At 38.3% G+C, this 21,163-nt stretch overlaps 1 long non-coding RNA gene across 2 annotated transcripts in view; it reads left to right on the forward strand.

Annotated features, from left to right (window-relative positions):
* LOC123614697 (uncharacterized) overlaps positions 1-8,592 on the forward strand; it is a 33,454-nt gene extending 24,862 nt beyond the window's left edge. The window contains exons 3-4 of one of the 2 annotated variants that reach the window (XR_006722161.2): positions 5,067-5,248; positions 8,278-8,592. This is a non-coding gene — a long non-coding RNA (uncharacterized LOC123614697). The remainder of the gene's footprint in view (positions 1-5,066; positions 5,249-8,277) is intronic. The other variant, XR_006722159.2, reaches the window with a different exon arrangement.
* The last annotated feature ends 12,571 nt before the right edge of the window (positions 8,593-21,163 follow it).

A 21,163-nucleotide genomic window follows, 5' to 3' on the forward strand; every position in this document is an offset into this window, starting at 1 on the left:
TGTCAAGACTCTTCCAGGGACTGCCTGCTCCAGATCTGGCTCCTAGCTCAGTGTGAGGCAGGTGGAAGTGGAGTGCTCTGCTGGGAAAGGGACAGCTGCATACTCCTACCCAGGGGCTGTCTGCAGGGCACATGTGAATCTCTGACACTGCCTGCCACCCAGTGTTGCACCAACAAAGTCCCCTACTGCTGGCTGGACCCACCCTGACTGTGGAAGCACTGATAATGGGCTCTAATTTCAGCCCTGCCTCTGCTGTGTGTGCACTCACAAAGCCTGCCACCAGAGCTGCTCCCTGCTGTGCAAATGCTGACAACGGCAGTCTGGACCACAGTCCAGGCCCATTGGGCTGTCTGCACAGCTAGACTGAGTCCTATCCCAGAGTCTGTCTGCTGAGGCCGAGTTTCAGCACCACCTGGCACATGTTTTGGGCTGGAAAGTGGCAGCCGTAAGCACCTGTCTCTCTCTGTCTTGAATGCTAGCAAGTCAGCATGTGCATACTCCTTGCAAGCAGAGACCAGACTCCTTCAGCCCTCTGTCTGTCCCAGCGGACCTCCCAGCCAGTGAGGGGGGTTCCCAGGGAAAGGGAACCTTTCCATTTTCACAGCTCCCTCCCAGAGGCCCCAGTCCTGGCAAAATGCATTTGGGGGGGGGGGGGTCTTACATGGTTGTGCGGGGCTTTTTCTTGCAGCTTTGGTCGTATAAGAGGTCTACCAGTTTTCAGTTGGTTTGTTGTGAGAACTGTTGCACATGTGGATGTATTTTTGATGTGTTTGTGGGGGTAGGTGAGCTTTATGTCCTTCTACTCTGCTGTCTTGATCTTGCCTCACTTTTAAGTTTTTTAAAGGGAGAATTTTTACTTTCATTAAATTGTATCCATGTTTTAAATATAATAGTAATTTACTCCAGTATAATAGGAAAAATAATCACGATATTTAGCATCATGGCAATAATATGATTTATTGAATATCTACTATATGCAGATGCTTTGTATACATCTATATCTAACCTTCACAATGAGTGATCAATATTTTAATACACATTTTATAAAGAAAGAAACTGCCTTTCTAAGTATATAAGTAGCTCAGGGTTATGCAGCTGATTAATGACAGAGCCAAGTTTTTAATTCAGAATTATTACACATACACGTCTCCCTCTATGCCATGCTATGCCAGTCAAGCATTTCTAAGGTTAACAGATCTCCTCAAACTCTATGGAGCATTCTTAAAAAATGAAAGAAAAAAGCACACAGGTTCAAAAAGTATCAAGTATTTAAAATTCATAGAAGTTAACCCACTCCAGCTTTTCTAGCTCTAGTATGAGTTCTGCAATGCCTGAGGGTCCCTTTAGGTGTCAGTAACAGGCCTAATGCATTAGCAGAGAAAAGGCATATAGGAACAATAAAGGTTATGGAAGAAGAAAAGAAAAAAGGAGAAATAAAGGAAAGGTGTATTTTTGGTGCAGAGTGGCAATACCACCACCAAGTGTTTCCCAGACACCCCCACTTGTGGGCTCATTTTAACACTTCATGCGTTTCTGATAACATGTGTTAAAACCTCATGTATGGCAGTCAAATGTTAGGCAAATACAGGAAGAGTTTCTCTTCTCAGAGTTTAAAGAATAAAGCTATCCTTTTTTTTGTTAGAAATCATTAATGATGAAATTCCAGCATTCACATGTTCTTAAATTTGTTTTGACAATCAAATACATAGTAAACTTAAATCTACTGAGAATCTGATTACAGCATAATTTTTTCAAACTTTAAATTGTCCACTGTTACTTCAAATATATTGGGTTCATGAGTCATACTTCTTGCCCGCTGAGTTAGCATGCTTTCCACTTTTCATATTTTTCATAAAGTGATGAAGACAAAATAGTAACGTTAAAATAATTACAAAAACTGGTAGGCATGAATGGTGATGTTACTGAAATTGAACTACAGTCTGGGAAAGTTCTTTTTTGATGACAGCTTGAAATGTTTGTCAGCTACACATATACAGGTCTGAATTCAGAGTAATGAAAGGTGTTTAGGGACATTAGTGTATAATTTGTGAAAATGAAAAGTCTATGGAAGGTGAACACGTTAAAAAAACAGAAATTGCCTTTAATTACCTACTCTTTGTCTCTTTGGTTCAATCTCTCTGAGGCCATCCAGTGTTCATAGTTCATCAAGGACAAAACTGCTTTTTCAAAGTATTCATCGCTTTTCCCTTAAAGTATCAACAGAATAAATGTCCTCTTCTAGGCACCGTGGAAGAACAAGTGAATGAATCAGTCTTCCCTCAAAGGACTACAAACTCTGAACTCCCCCAAAATGCAAAGAGTTGGTTGTTCATTGCTTATTCTTGTTCACTCACTGCTGAATCCTAGTAAGTGGAACAACAGCTGGTATTTTAGTGGTAGGCATTCAATAAATATTTGTGAGTGAATGATTGTATGTAGAACTGGGAAAGGATGCTCACAGACCCAGGAAGGAAGGAAGGAAGGAAGGAAGGAAGGAAGGAAGGAAGGAAGGAAGGAAGGAAGGAAGGGGAAAAGAAGAAAAGACAGATACAGAGGCAGAGAGAAAGAATGAGAAAGAACAAGAAGGAGAGAAAGAAGGAGGGGGGCAGAGAAAGAAAGAAAACTATACGATTTACAACTAGGGGAAAATTTAGCAATTATGCAGTATATGAAAAACCAGCTAGACTATTCCATTTAATAAATGACAGAGTGGAGAATACTTTCATTTATAATACTCAATACAGTGTTTTCTCAAAATTAGAATAAAACAAATAAATATTAGATACTTAAGATGAACCCAGCAATGTTTAGGCTTTATACAGAATATAGGAAAAATGAGATATTAAATACCCCTTAACCTTTACAGAGTACACTGTTTGCACACTAAAACCTTTTCAGAGTACACTGTACATTAAATGGTATCTATTATTACTAAGTAGTTTATATCTAGTATGCCTCATATTAATAAAACTATAACTATAAATACCTCTCAAGAAATAACTAAGAAAATAGAAGATAAATCATCAAAGTGAATTTAAAATAACAACATTACTGAATTTTGCAACACTTTATTTATAAGAAGCAAGACTAATATATTAACAGCTTACTGAACACCTCTCAATGTCATGAGGCATTTATTCTTTAAAATAAACTGAGTTTATTGTTTCCCTTTTTAATTCACTTATACCCTACCTCTAGAACTCTCTGGAGGTCTTAAAGTTTTTCTACTTTGAATTTCTAATGGTGCCTTTCCCTGAGGCTATTAATATAATTTTAAAAAATCAAATTAATCAGCACATTCGGGGCATGCTGCTCATGTTCTCTGAAGTAAGCTAAATAGCATGTAGGCCACGTGCTGGGAAAGAACTCCTCCTGTACCTGCAAAGTAATGGCAGGTACGCTCGGAAACTTGCTTCAGGGAGTGGTGTTTTTTATTATTTTTGTTTTCAATTTGCTTCTGGGGTAAATAATAACAAAATTGTCAATCAGTATTGAAGAAACTTTTTGCTGCAACAAGCCACAACTTGAATTTGCCTATGTAACCGCTGCATGGGAGACCATGTTTCTACAGTACAGTATATTAGCTGTACCAGTATGATTTATTACATAAATCATAAATTTGCATCTGATTTATGTATCTTAGTGCTTACCAGGGTCTGGGTTAGAATATAAATAGCTATGCTTATTCCTAAGTTCCTGAATTGTAAGCTTCTTGAGGTTACAATGAGTGCCTGATGTGTTTTACCTGTGGTTCCTAGCCCCCATTTTACATATTATAAGTGCTGCTGTAAAGTATTAGTAGACTTTAATTAACTTCAGATATAATAATTATACCCTACTAATCATTTAATGTTGTCATTAAAGTAAACCTTTTTAACATTCAAACCTCATGGTCATTATGGAATATTCAGAATATTTAGAATATAAGCCATAATAAGAAATAAAAATTTCATATAGCCCACAAATAGATTTGTTCACTCAGCAATACTGAGCACCACTGGGAGGCAGGCAGTTCTTCCTCCAGGTGCGGGTAAAATGGTAGAAAAGTTCTGACAAGCTCCTTTTCTCATGGAGCCGATGTTCCAGTGGTGGGAGACAGACAACAAACAAAATCCTGAACAGCTGGAAGGAGCATGTTCTGGCACAAGAGTCCTGAAATGGCAAGACCTTGATGTGCTTTTGCGGCTGGAAAAGGTGAGCAGAGGGTGAGATGCTCGTGCAGGCCACTGTGAAGAAGCTGATTTTTACTTTACGTACAATAGGAAGCCACGGAAAGCTCTTACGTAGGAAGCGGATGTGGCTTTACTGAGGAAAGAAGCAAACAGGCAAAACCAAACCACACTGGCTGCTTTAAAGAGGATGGGTGATAAAGACTGGAAGAAAAGAGACCTCACAGGAGTCCACTGCAATCGTACATTTACCCAGGAGATGATGATGGCTTATAATAAGGGGATAGTGGAGAAAAGGAGAAAGGGATAGTTTTGTTTCCATAGTACATCTTGAACATAAAAGGACTGGCTCATCAATTAGAAGTGGGGAGGAATCAAGAATGACCATACGATTTTTATTTGAACCACTATGTGGACAAGAGTTCTGTTTACTTAGATGAGCAGAACTAAAGGAGAAATCGTGTGGAAGAGACCTCTACCTGCCACACGATTCCAAATCTCTCCTTCTTTGGTAACAACATTCTGAGTTTATTAAAGATGGAAATGGGTCCAGCTAAAATCCGCTTGCCTTCCTTTTTTTTTTTTTTTTTTTTTTTTTTTGCAGCTAGGTGTATGCGCACTGGCTCAGTTCTGGCCAACAAGATATAACTGGAAATAATGTGTGAGATTTCTGAAAAAGTTGTTTCAAGCTAAGTGATACTCCCTTTTCTCTTTCCTCATCTTCCTTCCTGAAACCCGGGCATGCCAAGACCACCAAGGATATTGAAATGGTTTAAAAGATGGAAGCACCTGCCAAGATGATGAATCAGAAACATAAAAAGAAGCCTTCAGAGCAATTCTCAGAGAGAATTAAAATGTGTATTTTTAAGCCACTTTTACTGATTCTTTTATTTTCAGCTGAATTCAATCTCCACTGATACCAACTGGCTTGAGAAGGCTTGGAAAATCAAGAACTATTTTTGAAACGCTAATCTGAGGTGTCTATTAGACATGCAGATGGAAGTGTCAAGCAATCAGATATACAAATCTGGCCCTAAAATGGGAGAGCAGGGCTGGAGGTATACATTTGGGAGCTATTGGTAAGTTGAGTTAAAGTTATGGGACTGATAAGATTATGTAGACTGAAGAGATAAAATGGCCCATCCAGTCCTGAAGCCTGAGACCCCCAACATTTAGGTATCAGCAGAAGAGGAGACAGAGAATGAAGCTGAGAAAAAGAGTCCAGTGGGTAGTAATAGTGTCCTACTCTTCTAAAATTTAAACATTGTGCTTTCATAGCAGCAAAGAAAGGAAAATATATCAACATACAGGGAGCTGTCAATTGTTCTGAATGAATTCAGTAGAAAATTAAATTCAGTGAATTGAGTAGAGAAAGAAAGTATCTGTAGGACTGGCTAAACTGGAAAACATTTTGTCTTTGACACGAACAGTTTCAACACAATGCGGGGGCAGGGAGGACTGGAGCCCGGATTGGAGAGACGAAGGAGTGCATGGGAGGGCTTTAGTTTCTTGCAAAGTGGAAAAATACATATCCTGGAAAACCTCCCAAGAGAAAACTTAGCAATACTGGGCAAAGTATAACAAACACCTTCTTGAATATACAGCTAAGCTATGAGAAGCTAAGGAGAACCCTGAAGGGTAGACAATGAAGAGGTGCGAAGAGGGACTTAGAAAGCAGAGGGATAAGCTGAAATTCAAACTCTTTGGTTGCCCTTGGGTCATTTCCCAGTCACCATTTAAATTTCTCTTCAACACTGAATAGATCAGAAAAATTTGTAATGTATGAAAATAATCATAATGAAATGAACACTCACCAGGGCCTTTCAAGTCTCCTCTGAGCCACTTATCATACTGCCCTTTGTCCTCCCTGCTAAGAGTCAGCCCCTTTCCCAAATATGTTATTACTACCTTCACTTTCTTTATAGTTTCAAAGCTGTGGCCCAAACAGGTTATTATTTATAACGTGTTCACAGCAAGTTTTAATCTATATTTCACTGAACTCACAGTCTTTATGTTCTTCTGCAACTTGCTTTTTTTGGCTTAATTGTGTTTTTCTGTTGTTTATCAATGTTGTTACATGAAGCCATAATTTAGTAACTGATGATGTGTGGAAAAGATGGTTTTGTCATTAACTGTGCAGGCCAACTGGAAAATACAAATGACACTTAGCCCCTACCTAACCCAACTCACAAAAAAAAAAAAAAAATAGTATGGTGGGTTTGAGAGCTAAATGTAAAAGGTAAAACAATCAAGGATCTAGAAGATAACACAGGAGAAAATCTTCACAATGTCAGAGTACAAATGCATTTCTCAAATTAGATACCAAACTCACTGGCCATAAAATGAAAGAGGACTGCATTAAAACTAGAAATTTTTGTTCATCAAAAGATTACGAAGAGTAAGAGAAAGTATTTGCAACACATATATCCAACAATGAGTTTGTAATGAAGACTATTCAAAGGGTTTTTACAAATAGGTAAGTTTGACAACCCAATAGAAAAATTAGCAAGAAAACTGATTAAGAACGTCTAGGGAGTTTAAGTGGCCAAAAATTAAGAGGTCTTGCCCTCATTAAAGATAAAGGAAAATGAAAATGAAAACCACATGAGGTACACAATAGAATGACCGCAATTTAAAATGACAATGACAAATGCTGGAAAAGATGTGGCACAGCAGAATCTGTCATGCTAGTGGGATACTAAATTGATACAGAAACTTGTGAAAACTCTTTGGCAGTTTGCATTAAAGCTAAGCATTCATTTATCCTCAGGCATGTTTCCATTCTTAGGTGCATACATAGCAAAAGTACCTATACATGTTTACCAAGAAGCATGTCCAAGAATGTTCATAGCATCATTCTTCATATAACTCCAAACTATCTAAATTAGAAACAGACCAAAATGTCCATGAATAGTACAATGGATAAATCATTTTCAGAATATCCATATAGCTAATACTTTACAACAATGAAAACTACAGCAAAATGCAACAACAATGAATGAATTTCACAAATATAAAGTTGAACAAAAAGACACAAGATAATATATATCATCCATTTTTCTTCGAAAAGTACAGTAACTCACATATGGAGTGAGAAGTCAAAAGAGTAATTACCTTTGGGAAGAAGGGAGCAGTAATGACGGGAAGAATCATGAGAAACCATGAGGGAGGTTTCGGGGGGGGGGGGCTCCTGATCTTCTACATTTTGATCTGAGTGCTGTTTACGTGGGTGGTCTTATTCATTTCTGCAATCTTAACTGAGAATGGGGTAAATACTAGATGTTCTCATTAAATATGTTTGCTGACTAAGTTTTGTTGAATTTAAGGTGAGAGGGAGAAGTCCTATAAACGAAATCACAGCTGTTATATTATTTTGCCCTCCAGAATATGTTTCTCTACTGCAACCAAGAAACAAAGTGGTTAGTTTGTGCTTCACGTATCCTTTTTGAAACAAAGAAATGTTTATCAACCATATATACTTTCTAAGTTTTAAATATTTAAATCAGTAATTTCTGGAAAATTTCTTATTCAGATTTTTTTTCCCTGATGATTACAAGCAAATGAGGTAATGAGAGCGAAGACATGTGTACTTGGTCACTACGTTGGTTTCTACAGGGAATAATCAAGTCCTAAATGATTTTCACTGAATTTCAGAACTGCAATATTCAAGTTAATGCTGGAAGTTTTAGAAGCTGCCAGGAAAGAAAAACAAGAAAGCTTAAAAATGTCCCTAAAATAATAAGGCTTCCAACTTCACACTAACAGGAGGTTCTAAAGAATAAATTGGAATGCTTGGGAACTGTTACAACATAACAAATGAGAGTTAAAGTATTTCCTTTCTTCTAAATGCTCTCAGAAAAATAAACAGTAAACATAAACACTTCCTCAAGAACTACTAAGCCATAAAATTCATAACGTTTCAAATTTATGAAATATTAAAGCCAGGAAGTCTTGCACATGAAAAAAAAAAGTTTCCTAATAATCTTTTGTCTCCACAGTAAAGGAAGGAAACAGATTTCAAAGGGAAAGGGAAAAAAATAAGTTTGTGCTTTTATGTTCTCCTTTCCTATAATAAATAATAATTTAATTTCAGGGTTTCTATTTGCAGGTAAGGAGTGGATTCTCTTCATTATGACAAGGTTGAGTAAGAAGCAAATCATCTGACCCTTCAATTATACTTTGAAGCAGACTCAGTTTGGAAGAGTGCTCTCTAAACATTCAAACATCTAAAGAGGATATTAATAATTGCCTGAGACTTAACACCACCACCCTAATGCTCCATAGTTCCAGACCATTCTTCCAGCTTCAGGCAGCCACCTCCATGAGGATGCTCCTACTCAGAGGAACAAGAAGAGGGTGTAAAGGCTTTAGCTCAGTACCAACCATTAAACTCACTGAAAAATAATTCAAAGCACATGTCTTATCAATGGGTATCTATGTCATCATTTATCATCGTCAGTATTACAATGGAATGCACATCTTGAAAGAAAGGCAGCTAAACATAGTTCAGAATAAAATTTCTGGAGCCAGACTGAGTGTGAATCCTGTCTCCACCATTTATAAACTATGCTTTGGGGCAGATTGTTCAACTACTCTGGACCTCCAAACCATTAACTGTGAAAAGGGAATAATAATGTGTCTACTTAGCAATCTATGGAGATTGGGACGGTTAGTTTTACGTGTTGACTTGCCACACAGTGACAAGATTAAACGTTATTTCTGGAGGTGGACAGTGGGTAGAGGCGTCTCACTGAGGCGTCCCATATCTTTTCCCACTATGTGTGAGAAATCTTTGGGATTGCCTTCCTGCTAGTAGAGTATCTCCTGCCGAGTACAGGAAGTCATGGAGAAAACCTTTCTGGATACTGATTCTTTCACAGTCCACCCTTGCAGCAGCCCTAGTTTCCAGGATATGACATGTTTTTATTTCTTGAATTCATTTAATTATGACTTGTCTGGCCTTCTTTCTTAAGGCAAAATCCGTAAATCTTTGAGCTGTTCCTACTCTCTAGGTTACAGAGTAACAGTAATGGAAATTACAGTGATGAGGATATTTCTGGATAAGATCAGCATTTGGACTGGTAGACACAGCAAAGTAGATGATCAGTGTGGATGGGCATCATCCAATCCACTGAGGGCCTAAACAGAACAAAAGGCAGAGGAAGAAGGAATTCATCCCTTTTTCCCTGCCTCACTACGTTAGCTGGGACATCACATCTCACCTTCTCCTGCCCTTGGACTGGGATTTATACCATCAGCTACCATATTTCTCAGGCCCTCAGACTCCATTTGTATTATACCACCACCTTTCCCAGGTCTTAGGCTTGCAGACAGTGAATCATGGGACTTCTTAGCCTCAGTAATTGCATGATCCAATTCCGTACATATGTAATGAAACAGAACCAACAGGAGATATATACCTGGAGAACTGTAACTGCTAAGGGGGTTAATGAGTTAATACATGTAAAAAAAAAAAAGTGCTTAGTGTCTACGGCCTAGGAAGTCCTCAGTGCATGTTAACTACCATCACTGTAATCTAAGGCCAGGTGGTGTGAGAAATGCATGATGATGAGTGAGGGGTGGCACAGAGGACAAAGGTGAGGCCACTGGAGGGCAACAGGCCACATATTCAGTCTTGCCTCTCTCTAACAACTTCAAGGAGGTTTAATAATATTTTGTCAGATTTACACCATCTCCTCTGTGTTCAGCTCCCTGCCCCCTGCCCCCTACCTCCACCTCCAGATGATGGCAGATGCCTCAAGCTGAGTTTCATTGGTAGCAATGGGAGTTAAGGCCAATCTCAATATCTGCTTGAGTTTCTGACTCTACTACACAACTTTTGCCAAAGATTTCAGGTAAAGGATTTGTGGTAGGAAAAAATACCTCATCAAGAGGGAAACTTCAAGGTGTGTAGTTTCATGAAGTTTGACTTTCACTAAAAGTAGTGAAAATGGGTATTTGGGTGATTTGTTTTCCAGCACCTAAGACACCATACTCTCCTCGGTTATACATTACTGAAAGGGCTTATAACAAGTGGAAGGTGAAGGGCAGAAGTCCTGGCTCTCACCCAACATCTGTTAAAGGTCTCCCTTTTTGGCTCAAAATGCCAGAACATCTTGTGAATATTTAAAAGGAAACACCTTTTTGAATACAGATTCAAATAAATGACCTTAGTGTACAACAGTGAACTCTTCTTTGCCAGCATCCCCTCCTCCTTCTCCCTGCTTCCCATACACTTCCAGCTGATTTTGTAGGCACCGATCCACATCACAGGTTTGAATATATAATATATATATATATATATATATATATATATATATATATATATATATATATATATATATATATGTCTCCAGTTTTTTTCCTGAGTGGTGTCAAGAAGGTAGGCTATGGGTAAATACAATACACCTTTATCTTTCTTTAAAAATTGTAAATTAACTCAATTGTCTAAGCTCCCTCCCCTCTTTTCTGTTTGTATCAACACAGACCTTGTTTAGCCAAATGAGTTGGTTGTGGTGAGACTGTCAAAACACATGAATAGACAGACTGTTGTCAAATAACCTTGAAAAAAACAACTATTTGTTCACCTCATGAAAGCACATTTGCACAAACATCTATCAAATCGCTGAGAAAATATTCTTAAAATCTGTAGTGGGATGGATGTTCTACATCAAGTTTACCACAAAACAACAACAACAACAAACCCAAAATGTATTACACACGAGGTACCATGCTTAGCACTGACATGGACACAAGGTGTGCAAAGACCTGTACTCTCTGGGTAGGCAGTCATGAAGGGGAAACACTGGGGGACAGAAAATTATTCCATTCCTGCTGTAAAGCTGTGAACTTGGGCCATTGGCTTAATCCCTCCTGGTGGGCTTCAGACAACAGGGCTGAACTGTGGTTGTACGTACCCCTAAAAATCAACTTAACCAGAGTGGTCAAATGTATACACAGGAGACTTAGCCAATAATGTCAAAACACAAAGGATGTTAAGTGTGTTATGAGTGTGATTGCTTCTGTGAGAGTTCAGAGGAAAGCGTCCACTGCAGGCTGAGTGCTGGAGGGAAGGCCTCCCAGAAGACGGAGGACCTTAGCTGGACACTGAAGACAGAGGTGGTACCAGATGGCCGGTAAAGATAGGACAGGGAGTTTTAATCAGTAAACATGGCTGTATGATTGTGAGTGATAAAGACTGGGTACAGTAACATAAAAATGAAGTTTATTGAGAGTTAGCACAAGGTAAGTTTGGGGAAATATACTGCAGTCTGACTAGGATTTATCCATTCTCCACTCTTTAGTGTGAAAAATCTCAAAACAAAGAAGCATGCAGTGCTCTGTGGGATGAAGTCATTCTGGCAATGGTATTAATTGCTTATGTTTGTAATTTTCTAATTGTATTATGGATTTAAAAGAATATAAAACTGAAAAATCAGCTTTCATGACATTTTCCATTTTGGGTATTTTTCCTACAGTAAATAAATGCTAGCTTTGTATTAATAAAACCTCTTGAAGTACTGGACAACATTAAATATCAAATGAAAATAACTAATAATAATTTTGTACAATATTATTAGTCTGACAATCAACAAATATTCATTTGGCACCTACTATGTGCCAGGCTCTGTGGTAGGTGTTCGAGCAGATACAAACAAATGCTTTTGGCTGGAATAAGAAACACTAGCTTTCAAACCAAGAATAACTCAGTCAATTAAAAAATATAAATAGGCCTTTCTGATAACTAAAGGATGTTGCAATTTATACATATTTCATCCCAAAGAAACCTGAAAATATTTTTAAACTTGATTTATTAATACTGACTCTGTCTTGAGATATAACAATTAATTCCACTAAACATATACGTTTTTATACTCATCAATACAGGATATATATGTAAATTATGTTAATTTTTCCTAGCTTAAGAGATGACCAAAGTTATCATGTAACTATTTCAAAATAACCACTGATTAGAAGGAAAGAAATAAAAGTCTCATGAATGTCTGAACTCCTTTTCCCTCATCCCCAAAACAAGAAGCTGGTGAAGGAGTTCTGCCATACCCTGCGAGAAAATTTTATATCATAAATTTGACAAGGCATAAACCCAATCCCAACAATTCTCAGAGTGTTTTTGGATTTTTCTCGTAAAAACAAAAACTACAGCTGCAGGCACACCCAAGGCTAATTGCAACAGCTCCTTCTCGGGGAAGAATTTGTTAAAGGCAATAGATTCTTAGGAAGACATGGTCCTTTGGCTTCATCCTCACATCCCTTCCCTCCCTCACCTCTCAAGGACTTTTCTTCTGCCATTGTACTCTCTCAATCAACAAAAATGTCCATCGGTTTTCTCTTACAAGTGACTAAATGTTCAAATTCTAATTATTTAACCAAAATGTTTAATATCAATCATCAATAATGGTGACTACGTGTAGGGCGGCGGGCAAGGCTAGGAAGATGGGAGAGAAGGGTGCAGACTAGAAAGCTGAGGGACAGAGACCAGAGAGAACTGCTCACTGTATATTTTTCCAGTGCTTTTTGGTCTTTGAAGTACATAACTAAAGGCCTTTAAAAATCCATCCATCCATCAGTCAATCAATACTCAACAACAACGTACCTGGAAAGAACAAAATTTGTTCTCCAATCTCCAAGGATTATTGAGAGGAGCTCTGTAAGAGCTGTTAACATGAAGTAAAAGTCGCTGATTAAGTGTGTAAATTAGACACGATACTTCAATTGTGGACTTTTTCCATAAAATATTTAGCTTCTGCATTTAAAAATTTTCTGCATATTATGGTTTTAAAATCTCTAGCTTGCCACGTCAACAGCATTAGCCCATCTTTTCCCATGTGAAATGCCTCAGACCATACTGCTGTCCCTCTTTACATTTACATGAAGAGCGCCAACCCGATTCGTCACAGCTTGAACTACGAAGGCTACTCTTCATTAGCTCAAGGTATTGCAATCATGTATCGCGTTGCAAACTTAATTGGTATCTGGATTCAGGTGGCGGAGCGGGAGGGGACCGGGATGAGACGGGCCTGCGTGGGCAACGGGCCGGCCGTAGGTCAGGCCCCCCGGGACCATGGGGCTGAGGCCTTGAAGACAAGGGGCTCTCTGTGTCCATGAGGACGAGCGACAGCTCCGGCGGCCCTACCTTCTCCAAAGTCCTGGAGGCCACGGGCCTCACGCCGCCCCAGTCTGTGCGCAGGTGACTTCAAGCAGACGGCCTGGTCCTCTCAACGGGCATCCGGGCTTCGAACACGCCAAGCCACGGGCCCCTCTGCGGATCGGCCGGGAGGGAGCAAACGGGCAGAGCCTGCTGTCTCGGCGCGGCTGCCCGGCTCACTGGGCCCCGGGCCCAGAGCTGTCCGGAAAGCCGGATTTCCACGTCCACCAGCAGCTGCCGCGAGCTGGGCCACGTGGCGTCTGCGGCAGAGAAGTGGCCTGGCCCCTCCCGGACGGGCTGCAGGCCCCAGGACCTCGCTCGGAGAAGCCAGCGCTGTGCGGCGGCTGCGCCCGGGCAAGCATCCTTTGCTTGCCGCTGGCTGCCGTCTTAACCGGGCCTGCATGGAGCTCCGCTTCCACCATTGCCTCGAGGCCCCGGCTCATGGCCTCACCGTCGGACTCTTCACTGTCTAGGCCTCTGACGCCGTCTCCTCCTGCTGCCCCGCCTTTGTGCCCTGAGCGGAGAAGGTCCAGCTGGGAAGTGTGCCCGAAGAGGCCGGATGCGCAGGGCTTCGCCGGCGCCCAGCTCTCCCCGCTGGAAGCCGGACTCCTGAAGAAGGTGACAGAGAGATGCCATATGACACAGGCCGGGCTGGCAGGGCCAGAGGCAGCTTGGAGATGCCCCAGAGCTTGGAAGGATGGAAACTGCCTGACCCGTCCTGAGGGCCAGAGTGCTTCTTAGCCTGAAGATGCCAAGCACAGCCGTGTGAGGATATTTTCGGGTGTGTGTGTGGTGTGTGTGTGTGTGTGTGTGTGTGTGTGTGTGTGTGTGTGTGTGTGTGTGTGTGTGTGTGTGTGTGTGCGCGTGTGCGCGCGCGCGCACTGTTGTACAAAAGGAGGGCAGATGGACACAGTCCTGGGTTTTGGAGGGAGCAGGCACCCCCATCTCATTCTGAGGACCAGCTGGCCCCTTCCAGGGTGAGACAAGGGTGCCCAAAAGGCAGGAGATCCCGCAAGCTTCTTATGCTTCTCTGCTCCAGGGAGGCTTGCTCTCCGGGCTCCCTGGACTCTATATTACACCGCGTTTAAAAAACCCACCCCGAATGAATAAAAGGACTCCTTGCCTGGGAAAAAAAAAAAAGTTCAAAGTCAAGAGCATCCATACATCAGTCAGGCATGATTTTGCATATGATAATTGACAAAATCAACGTTGTCAATGCTTGCTTAAAGAAGAGAGGCATCCTTCTCATCATATTATTACATACTGTTTTTCTAGTGAAGAGAATATTTTAAGGACTTTTGCCACTTATGGCCTCGAAGAAAAGTGCTTGATAAAAAGGACTGGGTTGGTTAATGTAGCTGCTATCATGCTTCACATCTCTAGAAAGCCTACATATGAAACTTCAAATACATCACATTTACAGTGTTGTAATACTATAACATCCACCAGAGTCAGTAGGGAACTAAATTCTCAGAGAGAACCCTTATTCAGGCACTTTGCTGATGACATCTGACCACAGCGCAGAGAGAATGGCTTCTGCAAGTATGGAAATGAGTTCATCTATATAGGATTAGTCAGTCATCTTACTATTTGAGAGGTTCCCTACTCAAATACACATCTTTCCAGAGCCTCTGCTCAAGCTGAATCCTATGGCTGGTCTGCCTTCTCCCTGGTCATCATTTTCCATTAGGTACCACAGGAACAGTGCTTGGAGGCTATGAGTTTTCCAAGAGCCAAAGCAAATGTCAATGGGGACAATATATCATACCAAGTATATGAAAAATAATCACAAAAATGAATTAATAAACATTTCATTCATTGTCGACAAAATGTACATCTTGTCAAATACAATCCAGCTCATGTGATTATGTAGAAATTATAAAGTGCACTTTAATGTCTGATATGGGCATGTTTTAAAAATGCTTGATATGACATTAAGCACTTCAAAGAGTATCGAATTTACAAAGAAACTCTTCCCCAGGCCTACCTTGAGACAATTATTCATCTGTCAAATACCAGCTTAAGTGCCACTTCCTCTGAGAGGCTGTTGGTTATTCTGCATTTCTGCTTTCTCTAGGCTAAAGCAGTAAACACTTTTTTCTGTGTCCTGATGATAATTTGTTCGTGTTACTAATACATTGGTTTATTAGAGTGTTCGATTGTTTGCTGGTTGGTTGGTTGCTTGGTTGGTGGGCTTTAACATGCTGCCTAGCTACAGGGACCAGGAGTTACTCATCTCTATATCCCCAGTATTAAGAACAGCACAGGTAAGAAGGCAGTTGCCCTGTAGCTGTTTATTGATTTAAATTCCTTCTCTGTGTAGAAACCAGAGCATCGACTGTTACAGTTACACTTTAGGGGTGGGCAGGAATGCTTCTCATTAAATGCACATTATTTTGGGACTTACAGTGGGAGTGTTTTCCCTGGATCACTTTGCATACCTGATAGTTTTTCCTAGAATGGAGCAGATGTAGAATGTTAGAATATATTTGATCATTTAATTTTTCCTCCAAGTATGACAGCTAGCCTGAAACTTCCCCAAAGTGCTCCTCACTTCCATTCTCTTTTTCTGTTTCTTATCTCCATCATGTTTTTTTTTTCCTCTTTATTCCTTCCATTTTGGACCTACCAATAAACATTTTACTTCGAATCAATTTTCTTGAGGGTTATTTATATAACAACTCTGAAGACTCAAGCTTTTCTTTTCTATAAGCTTTTTCATAATTTACTGATACTTCCAGGATGTTTGTTTTCTCTTTTAGTGGAAGGAGGGGAAAAAGAAAGAGAGAGAGAGAGCGTGCTTATCTCGTCTTCATTCTTAATATTTTTACACTTTCCCATTCTTGATTAACTACAACAATACGCTGCAGATGCCCAACATAAACTGGACCATTTAATGTGTAATTACACCTTTTAGATGAATCCCAGATCTATTGCTGTTATTTTCCATGGACTGGAGCAGTTATGTGCCTGAACAGAATTAAGTCCCCATCATCCTGTGTCATGGGATATTATCTCATGAAAGACAAGAGTGACAAAGAAACTAGCTTGAAGAGAAATTGTTCTTATAATAGCAAAAGTAGCACTTTGGGAACATTTTGAGGTTCCTGAAAGACAGGAAACTGCCAAATGCCACTATTAACTCATGTAAAAAATAAACTCCGTTTTACAGATGATGAAACTGTTCACATGAGTAGTGAATAATGCCACTAGAGGGGTAGGTTTTCAGGAAATGATGTATCATGCACTTGGTGGCAAAATACTGTTCCTGTGCTTAACTTTCTTCATATAACAAGAATACTTATCTTTAAGACCCAAGGGGGGAAAATGTAACGTGGAATGCATAAAGGGGTAAAAACAAAGTCTACGTCGTATTTTTTTGCTTCATTTTAAACTTTATCATATGGCATAGAGCTAACTAGATGTGTTTTTCTTTAAGGGTAACTGTTACTCAAGACACTACTGAACATGTCTGGCTAAGTTCTTAGAGATAACAGTAACCTTTGAACATTTTGATTGATTTAATATCATAACAGCATCAACACCAACTCTGAAAAAATTCAACACCTGTATCTCCAAAATATTTAATTGAATTGTGTGCTTAACACCTAAATTTGGTTGTAGATTATGAACCTTTGTCTCCATCTTGGAGATTTATTTTTGACGAGAGTAATAAACTACTGATATGCTTTCAAGGTCAAGAAGCTTGTTCATCAGAGCTGCTTTCCAAATGCAGTATTTCATAGAGCTATTTTATTGAGGTCCAGGGTAAGTTCCAGAATAAGATGAATGTTGAGCCACTGAGTGGCAGATTTGATGTGGGAGAGCCGCAGGCTAAGAGTCAGAAGCCAGACCTGCAGGTTCAGATCCATAACTATAATTTGTGGCTGATCCTAGGTAAAGTCATAAGCCTTATAAAGTTGGGATGATAATACCTGCTTCAAAAGATGACTTTCTGAATTTTACAAGATGATACATGGGAAGGTACTTTGAAAAGTGCAAAATTACACAAATTTCAAACTCTAGGGTTTCTCCTGCTCTGCTGCGCAAAGTATCAAATTTAATCTGAAGTTGAAGTGGTTTGTTGTTGTTGTTGTTGTTGTTGTTTTTGCTGACCCACAAAAATGTACCTTGAAGCACTCCTTTGAACTTAACTTCAAATACATTATATACTCTCTCTGGATGATCTAATTCATTTCTGTTAATCCAAATAACTTTAAAAATAAATAGCAACATAACTGTCATTTATTCAGGCACTGCATATATCTCATTTAATTGTCCACTAAAGACTATGAGGTACTAGTATTATCTGAGTTTTAAAAATGAAATTAAAATAACTTGCTTAAGAAAACCAGTATGTAAATTTTTTGCTTTCAACTTCACATTGTCCTGTATTACCTGCTGTTTATTAAAATCCTCACTGGGATATCTAGGTTATTCAGATTTAATATGTTTAAATCTAAATTGTCATTTTCCTTTCCAGATCAGTTTCTTTCTCTTGCATCCCTAATTTAATTGATTATATCAATATCTACTTCCCAAGCCAGAAACCAAGGGCCATTTTACATTCCTCCATTTCCCTAACCTATCGTAGCCTACTAAGCAGGAAACTGGCAATTATCCCATAAAAGTGAGTCTTAAAATTTTTCTATCCACAGAGCCATGTTTTTTAGTCCAAGTCCAAATAACTGTTGATACATATGACACCTTTCACATTGGTCTCACTGCCACCAGTTATTCCCTATCTAAAACCATCTATTGCACTGAAACCAGAGTTATTTTCCTAAAATAATAATTTTTAAAATGTGGTCATGCCACTTCCTTGCTAAAATAACCACCATGAGTGTTCTGGCTAATATAGGCTAGAATCCAAACTCCTTATCAAGATGCAGTGTCCTTTATTAATTTGCCATATCTTATGATTTCAAAACAATTGTATAAAGTAATATGTATATAATGTACTATTGGGCTTATAACATAAAGAAATGTGCCAATAACAGCACAAAGGATGTGGGTAGGAGTAAAGGTGTACTGGGCTAAGGAAATGACTAGATTGTAAAGTAATCATTACAGTAATGTATTGTTGGGTCTGTAATATTAACAGACTTAATAAGTGTAAAATTAATACCTCAAAAAAGTAAAAGCAAACAGAGCTGTACAGGAGTAATATTTCTGTATATCACTGGAATTAAGCTATTATAAATAAGAAGCTGGTTTAAATAGGATATTTATGGTAAGCTCTTAGCAGCTACTAAAAACAAAAACAAAAATAAACCCCCTCAAAAATGTAGTGAAAAAATAATTGAAGAAATTGAAATGCTACATTAGAAAATATTCACTTAAATGTTTTTTAAAAATCAGAAGAAAAAAGACATAAGAGATATAAAAAACAAACATAAAAATGGCAGATGTAGGTCTGTCATACCAGTAATTACATTCAATGTGAGTTAAACTCTCCGTTTAAAAGGTAGGGATTTTCAGATTTGTTTGAGAAAACTGACACAGTGAATATTCAAAGATACAAACAGATTGATAGAAAAGATAAAAAGATATATCAAATAAATGGCAACCATATAAAAGCTGGAGTGGCTATTCTGCTATCAAACATAATAGACTTTAAAATAAAAAATACTAGAGATAAAAAGAGATGTTTTACACTGATAAAAACAGTCCATCAGGAAGATCTAAGGATTATATATATGCACTCAATGACACTTTACTAAAATATAAGAAACAAATACTGACAGAAATTAAGGGAGAAATAGACAGTTTAACAATAGTAATCTGAGACTTGAGTATCTCATTTTCAATAATGGATAGAAAAATTGGACAGAAGATGAGCAAATAAACAGATTTGAACCACACTATAAACCAACTAGACCTAACAGACATTTATAGAATACTCTCACGCACCTCCCCCAACAAAAATAACACACTATACATTCTTCCCAAGTGTACGTGGAACATCCTTCAGGATGTACCATATGCTAGGCTGAAAAACAAAGCTCAAAAAGTTTAAAAGGAAAAGAAATACAAAGTATGTTCTCTGGTCACAATGGAATGAAATTAGAAGCCAATACCAAGAAAAATTTGGGAACTCATAAATATTTGGAAATTAAACAACTCACTCCTAAATAACCAGTGGGTCAATGAAGAAATCAAAAAGGAAATGAAATATTCCGAGTTACATAAAAAGGAAGACGATGTACTGAAACTTATTGGATGACACTAAAACAGTGCTTAGGGTAAATCTGTGGTAATAAATCCCTATAATAGGAAGAAAGATTGCAAATCAATAATCCAAAGTTTCACCTCAGACACTGAAAAAGAAAGGCAAACTAAACCTAAAGCAAGCAAAAAAAAAAAAAAAAAAAAAAAGTTTAGAGCACAAATGAATGAAATACGGAATAGACAAACAATAGAGAAAATCAATGAAATGAAAAAGCTGGTTCTTTGAAAAGATCAATAAAATTGACAAATCTTTAGCTAGATTGACCAAGAAAAAAAGAAGACTCAAGTTACTATAATCAGAAATGAAAGAGAAGACATTACTACTGACCATATAATAATAAAAAAGATTTTAAAAGAATACTATGTACACTTGAATGCCAACAAATTAGATAATTTAGATAAAATGGACAAATTCCTAAAAATGTACAAACTGCTGAAACTGACTCCAGAAAATAAAAGGCAATTCTACTAACTTATAAAGAGACCGTAGATATGCAGGTTAACATCTGAACTCTGAATCCACACAAAAAAGCCCACACCCAGTTGGCTTTGCCACTAAATTCTGCCAAACATTCAAAGTTAGAAAGAACTAATCACCAATTCTTCTAAAAATTAGAAGAGAAGGGAAACGTTACAACTTTCTATGAGGCCAGTATTAACCTGATATCAAAATCAGATTTAAAAAATTACAAGAAAAGAAAAATGCAGACCAATATCTCTTACGAATGCAGACTCAAAGGCCCTCAATAAAGTACTAGCAAACTGAATCCAGCAGGATGAAAAATGAATTGTGCACCATGACCAAATGGGGTTTATCCCAGGAATGCAAGGCAGGTTCAACATTTGAAAATCACTGAAAATACTATATTACAGTAATGTAATAAAAAATAAAATTTAAAAATCACAAGGTCAGCTTATCAGATGCAGAAAAAAGTTTTGACAACTAATACTTTTTGATAATAAAAGCACTCAAAAAACTAGGAATAGAAGGGATCATTCTCAACTTGACAAAGGGCATCTATTGAAAAAACCACAGCTAATATCATACTTAATGATAAACAACTGGATACTCTACCCCAGATCAGGAAAACATCAAGATGTCCTTTCTCACTATTTCTGTTCAACATTGTACGGGAGGTTTTAGTAAGGGCAACTGGGCAACCAAAAGAAATAAAAGTCATCCAGATTACAAAGGAAGATGTAATACTAAACACTCTATAGTCAAAAAGCTAAAAGTCAATGATAAGAAGAAAAATCTAGAAAGCAAACAGAAAAAAAAAATACATTACATAGATAGGGACAAAGATAATGACTTCACCAGTCTTCTCGCTAGAAACTCTACAACGCAAAATAATATGGAATGACATATTTTTCACTCTTCAAAGTAATGAAATTTCAAAGTAATAATAGAAAATCTTTCAGCACACCTTTTTTTGTATTGTCAACTCAGACTTTGATACTCAGCAAAAATATCTTTTAAAAAATGAATGCAAAATAAAGACTTTTCCAAGTAAAACACAAGGTGAAAGAATGTACTGCCATCAGGCCTATGTTAAAAGAAATGCTAGTTACTTAGGCAGACAAATAGGATGTCAGA

This window comes from Camelus bactrianus, chromosome 35 (assembly GCF_048773025.1).
Source record: "Camelus bactrianus isolate YW-2024 breed Bactrian camel chromosome 35, ASM4877302v1, whole genome shotgun sequence".
NCBI classification, from domain to species: domain Eukaryota; kingdom Metazoa; phylum Chordata; class Mammalia; order Artiodactyla; family Camelidae; genus Camelus; species Camelus bactrianus.